We start from the raw sequence: 13223 nt of genomic DNA, 5'->3' as shown, positions 1-13223 counted from the left end.
GTGCAGATTAAGTGGTCAGAAGGGAATAACCCCTGACCCCCTGCTTATCTCACAAAGATGTTTGACAAGACAAATGTTGCTTTAACTAATTCTTATCTAATAATTTTTACTGAATTTCCTATATCACAATGCAGTTCGTAGTAATGCAGAATTGAATAGCATTTAGTGCGATTCCCAACCAGGGGTATGTGCTTAGTGGTTTAGGGGTACTAAGTTTCACAACACCTTTTTTTTTTTTTTCTAGCAATTTCTTTAATGTAACTAATGTTAGCTACGTCAAAGAAATTGCTAGAAAAAAGAAAGAAAAGTGTTGTGAAACTTATATAATTTTTTTTGAGAAAATATATTATAGTCAATAAACTTAAAACATCTTATTTTTAGTAATATTTTTAACTGAAAATGTGAAATTAAAAAAAGAAAAATATTTGTTTTATCATCATCATCATCATCATCAATGCTCTGCTATTTAACAGGTTGTAAAAACTATTGCTATAAATGCTGCATTTATCCCTATACTAAGCAAGATTTTTCAAGAATTGAGAGTTTGAAAGATGGAATTTTTTCTTCTTCTTTGTCTGGCATTATGGGCCTTGGAGGTTCTTGGCCGCAGTCACAATCTTTCTCCATCTCATTCAGTCTATAGCCTGCCTCTGCCAATCTTCGATTCTGAGGTCTTGAAGATCAGTGACCCCATCTATCCACCTTTTTCTGGGACAGCCTCTTGGCCTTTTCCCTTTCACCTCATAGTGAAGCTGTTGCCATTATAGGAAGCCTTACGACATGGCCTAGCCACTCTAATCTTCTGGCTTTAATCACCTGTGTAATCATGGGCTTGCCGTAGGTTGTCTTCAGTTCCTGGTTTGTTCTTTTTCTCCATATTGGTTCTCCATTGACCATAATACCATTTTCATCATAGTCTTCCACAGGTCTGAAGATTTTCCTTAGTATTTTGTTTTTGAATTTCTATAGTTGTAGTTCCTCCTGCTTTGTCATTGGCCATGTTTCACATCCATATAGAATTGCAGGTCTAATAGTGACTCATATACAGTTAGCTTCATCCTTTTACTAAGGAGTCTACTTTTTAGTATGTTTGTGAGCCCAAAGTAGATTTTGTTTTCCTGTAGTAAGCATGTCCCTATCTCCTTCTTGATGTCATTGTTTCTGTTTATGTCAGTCACTAAGTACTTGAAGGATTCTGTAGTGCTGAATGTCATATTGTCTATGGTTAGATGTTCTTTGTGGGAATCTTTCTTTTTAGAAATAACCATGTATTTAGTCTTCTCTTCATTGATGATCAGATCCATACTCTTGGCAGCTGTTGCTAATTTTGGTGTTAATCTTGTCATCTCCCCTTGAAATGCTCCAATTATGACAATGTCATCCGCATATGCTAGTAGTGACAGTTTGTCTCTTGAGTCATATTTCCTTTTATTGTCTATCTCCTGGGTCATTCTGACAACTTTTTCTAGAGCAATGTTAAATAGAAGAGGAGGTGGCATCTTCCTGTTTCAGTTCTGTTCGATCTTATGGCCCTGGTTTTTACTGTATACCACACCTCATTCATGCAAATTTCTGCAATTCTGAAGAGTTTGTCTGGTATCTCAAACTCCTTCATGGCCTTCCACACTGATTGACTGTGAATGCCATCATATGTCTTTTTGAAAATCAATGAACAGGTGTGTGTCGACATTGTATTCCCAGTTTTTCTCAAGAACCTGTCTTAATGTGAAGATTTGATTGGTTGTGGCTTTATTTCTTGGAAACCAGTTTGATATTCACCCACAATTCCCTCCACGTATGGAGTCAATCTCCTCATAACTAGAGATGACGGGATCTTGTATGTCACCCGGAGTAGGGAGGCCCCCCTATAATTTTTACACTCCATTTTATTTCCTTTCTTATGGATGGGGATTATGTCTGCTTCCTTCCATTCCATTGGCATTCTTTCCTGTCTCCAGATCTGCAGAATCAGATTATGGATTGTCTTTGCAAGCTACTGTCCATCATATTTGATGAGCTTGGATTTGATATTGTCAGTCCCTGCAGCTTTGTGATTATGTAGACTCTGTATGATGACCTGAACTTCACTCTGAGTAGGTTCTTTAACTTCTGGTTGAACAGTGTATTTTGGGAGGAATGTGGCTGGAATCATGGGGTCTGGGCAGTTCAGAATATTTTGGGGATATTCTGAACTGTCCAGACCCCATGACCCCAGCCACATTCCTCCCAAAATACACTGTTCAACCAGAAGTTAAAGAACCTACATAGAAGTTAAAGAACCTCTTTCCATCTTTTGGAAACTTCCAGTTCATTGGCTAAAGCCTCTCACATGCATCCTTGATGACCAGGAGTTTTGGTCGATATGTGTTGTATAGAGTCTTATTGTCTCTGAAGAAATCTTTCACCTTCCACTTTTTATGATTATTCTCTGCTTCTTCAATCAAATCTATGAGAAATTTCCTTTTCTGCTGTATAATAGTCTTCTTAGAATGTTTTTATGCCTCATCATATTGGTTTTTGATGTGTAGATCTTCTAGGTTGTCCAGCCAATTCATTCTTACTTTCCTTTTTTGATTTACCACTTCTTCGCATATGCTGTTAAACCATGGTTTCCTTGGTCTGTATTCTCTAGGTAAGGTTTTTATGGCTATTTTTAGAAATATGGATGTGCGCATTGCTTTTCAGGCTTGGTCCATTTTCATCTCATTCATCGTATTCAATTCTAGAGCCATTCCTATTTTTTCCTGGTATTGTCACCTGGTGTCATTAGCTTTGAGTTTATGTACATCGTATGAAAAATGATGGTTTTGCTTGTCCTTTGTTGTTAACTAGAGTTTCACTTTCATGCTGGCTCTCAGCAAGAAGTGATCTGTTCCTGCTTCTGCTCCTCTGAGATGACGTATGTTTTTTATGCTATTACGATAACTCTGGTTAATGAGTATATGATCTATTTGGTTTTTAGTTTTGTCATCTAGGGATATCCATGTTTGTGAATATTTTTTCTAGGGAAATTAGTTCTATGGATTATCAGATCTCTAGCACTGGCTAAGTTGATAAGTCACTCTCCATTATCATTGGTTGTCTCATGCAGGCTCTCCTTTCCTATGGTAGGTTGGAAGCACTGCTCTTTGCCTATTTTACCATTAAGGTTCCCAAGAAGCATCTCTATGTCATGCATTGGAACTGCCATTGTATTCTCCAGCTCCTCAAAGAATTCATCTTTGTTTCTTCCATTGCTGACTTCTGTGGGAGTGTGGGCATTGACCAGTGTGATATTGAACCATCGGCTTCTCATTCTGAGCTTGGAAGTCCTCGCAGAAATGCATTCAAATGTAAAGATCGAGTCCCATTTATGCTTAGCTATGATGAAACCAGTACCTAGTTCATGTCTAGTACTTCCTCCATATAGGATCATCATGTTTTCTGATGTGATTATGTCATCCCCCACCCACCATGTTTCTTGGATGGCTGTGATATCCATCTTATATCTCTGTAGTTCTCCTATTACCTCCTTAAGTGTTTCTGCTCCATAAAGGCTTTCACATTCCAAGTTCCTATGTTCAGTCTGTTTTTCCAGTTCCATTGTCGATTCCCTTTAAAGGCTGCCCGGTTGTTTTCTTGTGACTGTTTCATAACCATTCTATTTTTTTATATGGTGGGGCTGTTAGCCCCACGCATAACCCCCAACCTGGAGGACCTATATGTTATATTATATCGAAATCTCTTTAGATTTATAAGATTTATTTATAAGATGGAATAGTAATAATTATTAGAAGGATCTGTGGAAAGACAGAAAGAGGACAGGAAAATAAACAATGTTAGAATATTTGAATGATAAAAGAGTTATCGATAACTCTTTGTATTGTTCAAATACAGGATGTTTCAAAAATACTGGGCAGTAATGTCTTTTTTTTTCATATATTATAAACTATCTTAAAAACTTTTCACAAACTGGAAGATATAATAGATGATGGTCTGCAAACAAACTTAAATTTGGAATTTTTAATGTAAAACTAGAGAATGCATATGAATTCTATTAATCCAGTGTATTTTCAACCATTTTTATCTCATGGCACACTTGAACCTATAGTTAAATTTCTGCAGCACATTTAAATTATAATGATTTAAAAAAAATAGTAAAAAGAAAGATTGTATTTTTCATAATTTATTTATTAACACAAAGCAGTTTACTATAATTTTTAATAAATAGATAATAATTGAAATTCTTAAAAAGTCTTATTTATTTTTCGGTTTATTATAATTGAACATTTAATGAGATATCTAATCTAAGAAAAGCAATTAACATTAAGTCTTAATTTGTGTTTAAAAATGGCATGATAATTGCCTTTAGAAACCTGCCCAATGTTCTGATATTTCTAAGTTAAAATAATTTGAACTGGATATGAACAATTATATAATACATATATTTTTGATTTAAATAAAATTTAATTTTAAATGAAATAACCCAGTGTTATGCACATATAATTTTGCTTATGAATATATACTTTTTACCACAATATGTATATGTTTATTTATCATAACAATGAAGCACTCATATAATCAATTTAATGAGGTTTTAATTTTGACAGGTACTCTTATTGTTTTTTGGACTTCTTTTGAAAATTATTTAACAATCTTCAAAAATTTTTGTTGCACCCCTACAATCCTCTCATGGCACATTGGTTGAAAATCACTGTATTAATCAAATGCCAAATTCTGTAGTTTATGGTATATGACCTGAAGCTGGCCTATTAAGGAGGCTGAAAATATTTGTCAGTTTAATCAAATCATTTGCTGGAATTTATGAAGATTATCTGTTTGTCTTGTGTTAATAAATTGTCTTTGTCAAACACTACTCTTCAATGCTTTTTAACAATATGATAAAGCATGTCCAGATGTGTCCTCAGGCCTGCAGGGACATTTACTATAGAATGAACATCTGCTGAAATAACTGCAGTGTACAGCAACTTTTGAGACATACTACATTTATGGTACTTGCATCCATTTTGTTTCAAACTTCTGAACATAATAATGAGTGAATTATCAAAAGTGCATGTGATAATATTTGCAATATTTATAAATTTTTGATTGTGTGTAAGCCTATAAACATTTTAAGACAGTTTATTATGGTACTTTAATTGGTTGCATAGTCTTAAGAACTTCAAGAAGACAAGAATTTGCTTATTAAATTTCATACATCAGGTTATTGTTTAAATTTTAATATTAAAATAATTAATTTAATGCAATATAAGAATTGTAGTATTATTTAGTTCCAGAGCATTGATGCAAATGTCATAGTTATTCAATTTTAATTTAATGGCAAATTAATTAATTAAACTGAAAGTTTAATATGTCATATATTTATGACAAGGCTTAAATTCAATATTTTGAATAAGGTATTTAAAACCAAATTAACAAAATTAATAAAATAAAAATCAAAAATAAATGACTAAACAAATTCTGAATATTTTTTTCTAAATAAAATGATTTTGAGAATATTTTTGTTTTTTTATTATCTAGTTAAAATGATAATATAATTATGTTTTAATCATTTATTTATTTATAAATATATAGTATACAGTATATATTTTGAAACTGTAATTAACCACTTGTAAAGTTACCAATATTATTTATATAAAATTTGCTAGCATTAGATAAAATGTCTATGTCTCTATGACTTATGCATTTGACAAGCAAAAGATCATGAACCTTTTTTTGGTGACAGATGCTTCATTATATAAGACTACATTATCTTATTTGGAAAGCAAAAACAGAATAATGTTGCATTCTAATAGGATAATGCAATATAAATTTGTGTTCTAATGATTAAATTTTCCTATTTCACTGAATCTTGCGTTAAAATTTGTGTAATAATAATTGAAGAGATTAGTTCCACGGAAACAGAGTTATTCAAATCTTAATAGAAATAATAATATACAGTTTCATAGAAACTTTTAGTATATAACCATTTCATAGGAAATTACATATTTAAAGTTTAATCCATGTTTGAGAATAAATCAGGTAACTGTAGATGAAATAGTTTTAAAATGAATCTTAAAATATATTAGCCTTCATTGGATTGTGCAAGTACCAAGTCATATATTTGCTTGTAACACTGATTGAATTATTCAATGATAGCAAGATAAAATTAAATTGTTTGTCATATAAAGTAATTTTGCAAATTTAAATTTATTAAATATACTTTATTTATTATATTTATGTTTATTTATATTTTAATATTTTATTGTTTTTTATTTTTAATTTTTATAGGCTGTATGAACATTATCCAGTATTCAGTGAAAGCAATTGCATTTATGTTTATGCTGAGTTTTGTTTTAATTTTAATTTTTGTACAGTAAGTTGAAGTTTTCTAATTTTTTTTATGGTACAGGAATTAAAATATATTTTTATAAACAAATAATATTTAAAAGGTAATTATTTAATTTTTCATATTGCTGGAATACTTAAAACTAATTCTAGATTGTCTTTAATATTTTGTTTTTAATAGTTATCCATTATTCATGATGAGAAATTTTATGATATTCATAATCCATAACTAAGTAATGTTTTATTATATCAATCACTGATTTAAACTAAATAACAAAATTGTTTTATTTTTTGATTATTTTTGATGATAATTGTAAAACTATATCATAAATAGTGAAATTTATTACCATTTAGAGAAATCTTTTGTAATTGAGGTATAGCAAAAATTATTTTAAAACAAGACATTGTCATGTTATCATTACAACATAGTCTGCACAAGTGCAAGGTATTATAATTAAAGAATAGATGTTTAGAGCTTTTAGTAGAAAGAACTTTTAGGGAAATCTTAACCACATTTGGTATACCTTCTGTTTTTGAGAATGTGGTTTTGATTTTTCAGAAAAAATTTATTATAAAATTCAAACATTATGGTGAAATTTGGCACCAGGGCTGAGGAGTTGGTAAAAAAACACTCAACTCCAACTCTGACTCTGGCAAAATTTTCATATTTACTCACATATAAGATGAGGTTTTTATTCATTTTTCACTTCTTCAAAAACCTAGGTCGTCCTATATGTGCAAACAAAGAATTTTTTGCATTTCTGCAATAATTTCTGTGAACTGTGTATACTTCATGCTGTCATTATAGGTCTATAGTCTATATATCATAAGTTAGCATCTACTGTAAACAAATTAAGACACACCCTTTTGTTTATTGGTTTAATCCTACATCCATCAGTTAAAAACTGCATTGCATCTCATTTGTTCGCAGAAAATAGTTTCTCGTTATTTATAAAAACATTAGTGAAATACAGGTCACTTAGCAAGGATTATAAATGTAGTTATTTTATATTAGTTAAATTGTTATTTTTAATGAATATTAGCACATTCTGAATCATTAAAAATAAACTTTTTCTGGTCACGCACACTAAAATGTTTTGGTTTTGTTTTTCATTTATCATGTATTAATATTAAGGCAAACAACCATGTTTGCCTTAATATGTGCAGTTGATAATATTTTGTGATTAAACAAAATAAAATTAGAATTGTATTAATAAATCTAATTTTCTTTATTTTGATCTCTAAAGTTACACCTTGTCCTAAACGCGAGATCGTCTTATACCTGAGTAAATATGGTAAATCCAAGTCATTTTATGGGGGGCAGAGGCACTTGTAGGGGGTTACCCTACTCTGAACTCTGAAAGGAACCCTGGGTATTTACCAAAATACTTTTATAGTTAGTATTTTTAATATTTAATTTACATGAATATTTATTTGTATAAAAAAATTAATTTTTAACAAATATTTAATAAGTGGAAAAAGGGGAAGCAATAAAATTCTACATCTACATATCTTTATTCTATAGCATTTGCACTTCAATTTCACCCTTCCAGAAAAGTTAGTCCAACTAAAAGGTGTGTGATCTAGCTACTTCAGCCCCTTGTTCAGAAAAGAAAAATATATACTCTGATCAATTAGTCTGGCTCATTCAGAAAAATAGAGTAATTATTTAGAGCAGGGATAATAAAGGAATGAATCAAAAATATTCACATTCAATTGGGTCAAAATAATTTAACTACTAAATGCAAATACTACAAAGAAAACTATTGATACATATTTAATAAATTAAATTGTTGCATTTTGTATTTAAAATAAATGAATTATAACAAAATACAAAAACATTTTAAAAAATTAATAAATATAAAATAAACTTTCTTTCATTTAAATAAAAAAACTTAAATTAAATTTAAAATGCCAGAGTAAGAGTTGACACATTTTTCCTGACTCCGACTCCTCTGGCCAGAAATTCCTCCCGACTCCGACTCCACAGCCCCATTTGGCACTATTGTCCCATATATATTACATGAATTTTCTAATGAATTTTGTGTATAAAAAGAGTTGCAAAACGTTCTTCACAATTCTTTGACAAGCAAACAGTCATTTTTGCCTATTCAAATCCTCTGACTATTGGAAATTTTAGAAAAACGATTGTGTTTTAAACAGACCAGAACTTTTGATATGAAATCGGGATAGGGTCACAAACTGACTGGACATCTGAAAACAGAAGACATTGTCATTACAGTAGTGGAGCATGGAATAGAAAATTCTTATGACAGTAGTTAGTACATGACCCTGGAAAATTCTGTGGAACTGTTGCTAGATGTAGAGATATGTTCCAAAATTTTTTTTTAAGACAATGAATGACAAATTTACACATTAAAAAATTCCGTAGAAAAGACTAAAATGTCTTTCATTTTTTTAAAAAAGAAAATATGTATTTTTTAATTAGTTGTTGGCTTGTCACCTATGAACTTTTTAGACTGTTTTACATTTTTTTGCAGAGGCATAGCTTCTAAGAAAAGGTCATCTCTACAATGGAAGACTGTTGTTTCTGGTGATTTGATATGACAAAAATGAAGACATTTTAGTCTTTTCTAAAACTTTGTCAGTCCAGCACTGCAACAGAGAAATTGTCTGAACATTACAATCTTTATGAAAGATGGTGTACCCAAATAGGAGCTCTAATGTACAAGCCTTATTATAATAGCATTTTTTGTAGGAGAGAATGATTAGCTGATCATTTTCAATGCCATGGCTGATTGATCAGCATATCTGTGGCTTTGGTTATCAGTCAATCTAAAGAGTCTAGTTTATCAAGACAAAGTTTCCAACCTAGCTGTCAAAAATCAGAATTTCACAAGATGTGTGACAACGCCATGCAGATCATTTGGATATTGTTGTTGTTTATGATGTGCAACAAATGCAGTTATTAGAGCATGGAGATGGAAGGTGCATAATGTCATATTTTTGATGTAATTATCAATTCCACGTTTCATATCTGTAATCCTATCTGTAAATGAAATAAAAAATACACATTTTTCTCTACTCTTAAAATTCTTTAGAAAATCTACATAATATGCATATCAAGAGGACAGTAGTGCCAAATTTGCACCAGTGGCTGAATTTTGAAATAAAATATGTTTTTTGAAAATCAAACTTGCATATTCTGGACAATAGGTATTCCAAATTTGGTTGAGATCTGCCCAATAGTTCTTTCTACAGAGAGTTCTGAATACTTATTTATTAATTACCCCTTCTGCACCATGCTCGAGTCTGACTCGAGCATGTCCCATAGCGTTACGAAAAATCGGTCTTTTAGGCCCTCCTGGAAATTTTTTTTTTTATTTTTGGAATGTTTTTAAGTCTCCAAATTTTTTCAAAAATTTTTACCCGCACGAAAAAATTTTATTGCGATTTTAATCAACCTTTAATGACGCAATTAACAATTAATTGTTTTTTAATGCGATTTTTTTAATCAAATTTAATTAATCATTCTAAAGTTGTAGTGCACGGATTTGACTTCGGTAAAGTTAAAGCTACTTTCTGATGTCAAAAACAACCTCCAATAGTTTTTTAATTTTTTTAATTAAAAGATTTTATTATATATAAGTTTAATTAAATCGGGGGGTCGGAAATTGCAATTAAAATTTTAATTTTTTAAAAATATTTAAAAATATACGGCCAGCTAGTATTCATCCTACTTTAAACCCTTGTCCTCCCGAGACATCTATGAGAATTTCCCGGGAAATCCCACACTAGATGTTCTCAAGGTCATCCAGCTGTGTAAACAATGACTCATCAGTGTCAAATTTCGCGGAAAGGCGAGACAAAGGAAGTTAAACTTTGAAGCTTTTTCTTCAAAATTAACACATTTCTTTCGTTTTTCAGTTTTAAGTATTTTTTATGTTTAATTGAAGATTTAAAAAAAAAGTAGGCAAAAAGGGGTTAATTATGATTATCCTGTAGTTCTGAAAAAGATACCATATTTCCACACATTTTTTGCACTTTTTTGCCATATTTTACTAATTGAAAATTGAGATGCAAAAAATACATAAATTATTTTTGAAGGTAGACTATATCAGTATTTATTCTTACAAGAAATGTTAAAACTCCTCTCAATTATTGTTGATGAAATTAATTTCCAAGCCTCCATGATCCACTCACACATCCTTTCCAAACTTGGCTGTTGAATTTTTACTGCTAGGCATCAAGTTGTGATTGCCTCTAGCCATTCACTCTGTATAAAACCTTCAAATTTTCTCCTTGAAAGGTTTATTAATTGATAAGTCAAGTGGTTATAACACCAAAGTTAAGCCACCAGGAATAACAGTCATATCTGTATGTCCATCTTGTAGTACTTTTTTCATTTCTTCATTTAGATGGTCTTGGAAACTATCCAGTATAAGGAGTGACTTTTTGTGAAGTAGGCACCAGATTTCCTCTGCCCCACACTCTGCACCCAATCTTTCATTAAATCTTTATCCATCCATCCCTTTTCTTGCACTAGGACTTGAATAACAGACGGACCCTTAAGACCTTTAGGCAAGGACTTTCTTTTGAAAATCACATATGGTGGCAATTTTCATCTGTCGGCAGTCACAGCTAACATTACTGTGCATTTTTGCTTCTTGCAGCCAGTTGTTTTGATGATGACTGATCGAGAACCTTCTTTTTCCACAATAATGTTTGTTGGCATATTGAAAAAAACAGGTGTCTGGTCTGCATTCCAATTTTGGAGAGCAAATATGGTTCTCTCTTTTCACAGATTTATTATATAGAAATGGGAAGAACTATATGGTCTGTAAAATGTCAAGGCAACCTTTGGCTCAATGTAGTTCTTCTATATAGAGAAAGATTTTTCATCTTCATAAATCTGTTGACTCATTCTCAACCAGCATTAAACTCAAGGGAAGAATTATTTTGTGTCTGAGCAATATTGCAAGCCCATGATTACAACATATCACATGTTGCAATCATGCCATTGTTGCATGTTTCTTCAACATACCATGACAGTTCTTCCTCAAGTTGGGGATACTTTCCAGTCTTGAGACTATGAAATGCCCTCACATTGGAAATACTAAAGTACTATAAAGCAGTGTTCTTTAACCTTTGGTCTGTGGACAAGTACCAGTCTGCAGAAATTTCTTGCTGGCCCATGAAAAATTTTGTAGACTGGCATAAAATTTTTTAACAACAAAATAATAAGATTTTAAACTTATAATTAATATAAACANTGCTGGACAGGATCAAAGAACTTAATAGAATTAAAGAAACAGCTTCAAACTTGGGATATAAAAAGAGTACAATAGAAGGGCTAATTAAAAGATATCAAGGAGGCAATGTAATAAGAACCCAAGCAAATCAGTTTAAAATCTCCAAGTTCACATATAATCAAAACATCAAAATCATCATGAAACAAGTATTGGACAGAAAACACTCAAAAATGATTTTCAAAAGAGTGTCTAATTTGTACAGTATTTTAAGAAATGATAAAGACATGATTATAAAAGAAGAAAAAGCAGGTGTATATAAAATTCCATTTGAAAATCAGGAATTAGGAATTAAGAAGGACTATATTGGGGTCACAAGAAGGAATTTGGCTACCAGACTTAAGGAGCACAAATACGACATTAACAAAGGGCACTGCAACACAGTATTATCCTGTATGGCACAAGCAGAGGACTCTGTGGTTAAATGGAATGAAGCAAGTATCCTCTCAGGACTATGCGTTTTTCATCATTGCAATGCATGAAGAAAAAAATCAAAATACAGTGTTACCTTTGTATATGTCTGCTTTAGAACATGTCCAATTTGGAATGTGTTCTGTTTGGACGAAACAAATTTTGCTCGGTATACGACTTAATTCAATTATATGTACCATGTATGAACAAGTAGCACTATCAGTGTTCTTGATCAGACTAGATGTTTGCGGTGCAATGGTTTATAACTTTGTTAAATTTCTTCTGATTTTAATTTGTAAGTAAAATGTTATTATTTATATTAATCATGAATTGCAAAAAGGCAAATGAAAAGCAACAGAAAACTAAAAAAGATGACTAGAATCACAATGGAACTGAAAAAAGAGAATGTTGAGAAATATGAAGGTGGCATGTGTGTTTGAGATTTAACTGTTGCATATCTTATTCTGAGAATAATGATATTGACAATCATGAAAAATAAAGACATTATTAAATCTGCTAATGTTGCGAAAGGGGTTAAATCAATTTCTAAACAGAGATGGAAGACATTAGATCATGTTGAGAAATTGCTTTTGCTTTGGATAACTGAAAAACAGTGTGCTGGTAACAGCGTATCAGAAGCAATTATTTGCAAGAAAGCTAAAAAGATACATGCTGATCTCATGAAAAATCAAGCAGGAACTAGCCAGGAAAGCGAGGTGTTTAAAGCCAGCCATTTTTTTTTTACTGGGAACGGATTAATCATTTTTACAATACAGTAGAGCATTGATTATCCGACTCAATTGGGGACTCAGGTTGGTTGGATAACTGAAAAAATCGGATAACCAAAAAGAAGAAAAAAAATACATTATTAGTATAGTATATTAGGATATTAGTATGTCCCATGTAATTAGTTTATTAGTATATTGCTATTAACCAACTTCGCATTGAATTTTCATTGATGTTTAGCCTAACAAATTTTTTTTAAATAATAGTCGCTATTGTATCATTAAAAATTATTTTTAAATTATTTTATTGCTCACGAAACAAACAATCATTCATAATTAGAAAATTAAGTCTGGTTTAAATACTGGCCATTGTTGCCAGCTAAACATGCAAAAGTTTAACAAAAATAATATTAAAGTAGCCAAGACATTACCAAATATTGTAGTGCCACATCACTAACGGACATTTGAAATTTGCCGACTAGAACGGTCG

General features: G+C 31.2%; 1 protein-coding gene across 1 annotated transcript in view; it reads left to right on the top strand.

Annotated features, from left to right (window-relative positions):
• Positions 1–13223, top strand: part of LOC111629694 — a 46533-nt gene that overhangs the window by 13852 nt on the left and 19458 nt on the right. The gene's annotated exons all lie outside the window — the stretch shown is intronic.

This window comes from Centruroides sculpturatus, unplaced genomic scaffold, assembly GCF_000671375.1.
Source record: "Centruroides sculpturatus isolate CEXI.00-Female unplaced genomic scaffold, Cexi_2.0 scaffold460, whole genome shotgun sequence".
Taxonomy (NCBI): domain Eukaryota; kingdom Metazoa; phylum Arthropoda; class Arachnida; order Scorpiones; family Buthidae; genus Centruroides; species Centruroides sculpturatus.
This window is presented reverse-complemented; position numbering and strand designations above follow the sequence as displayed.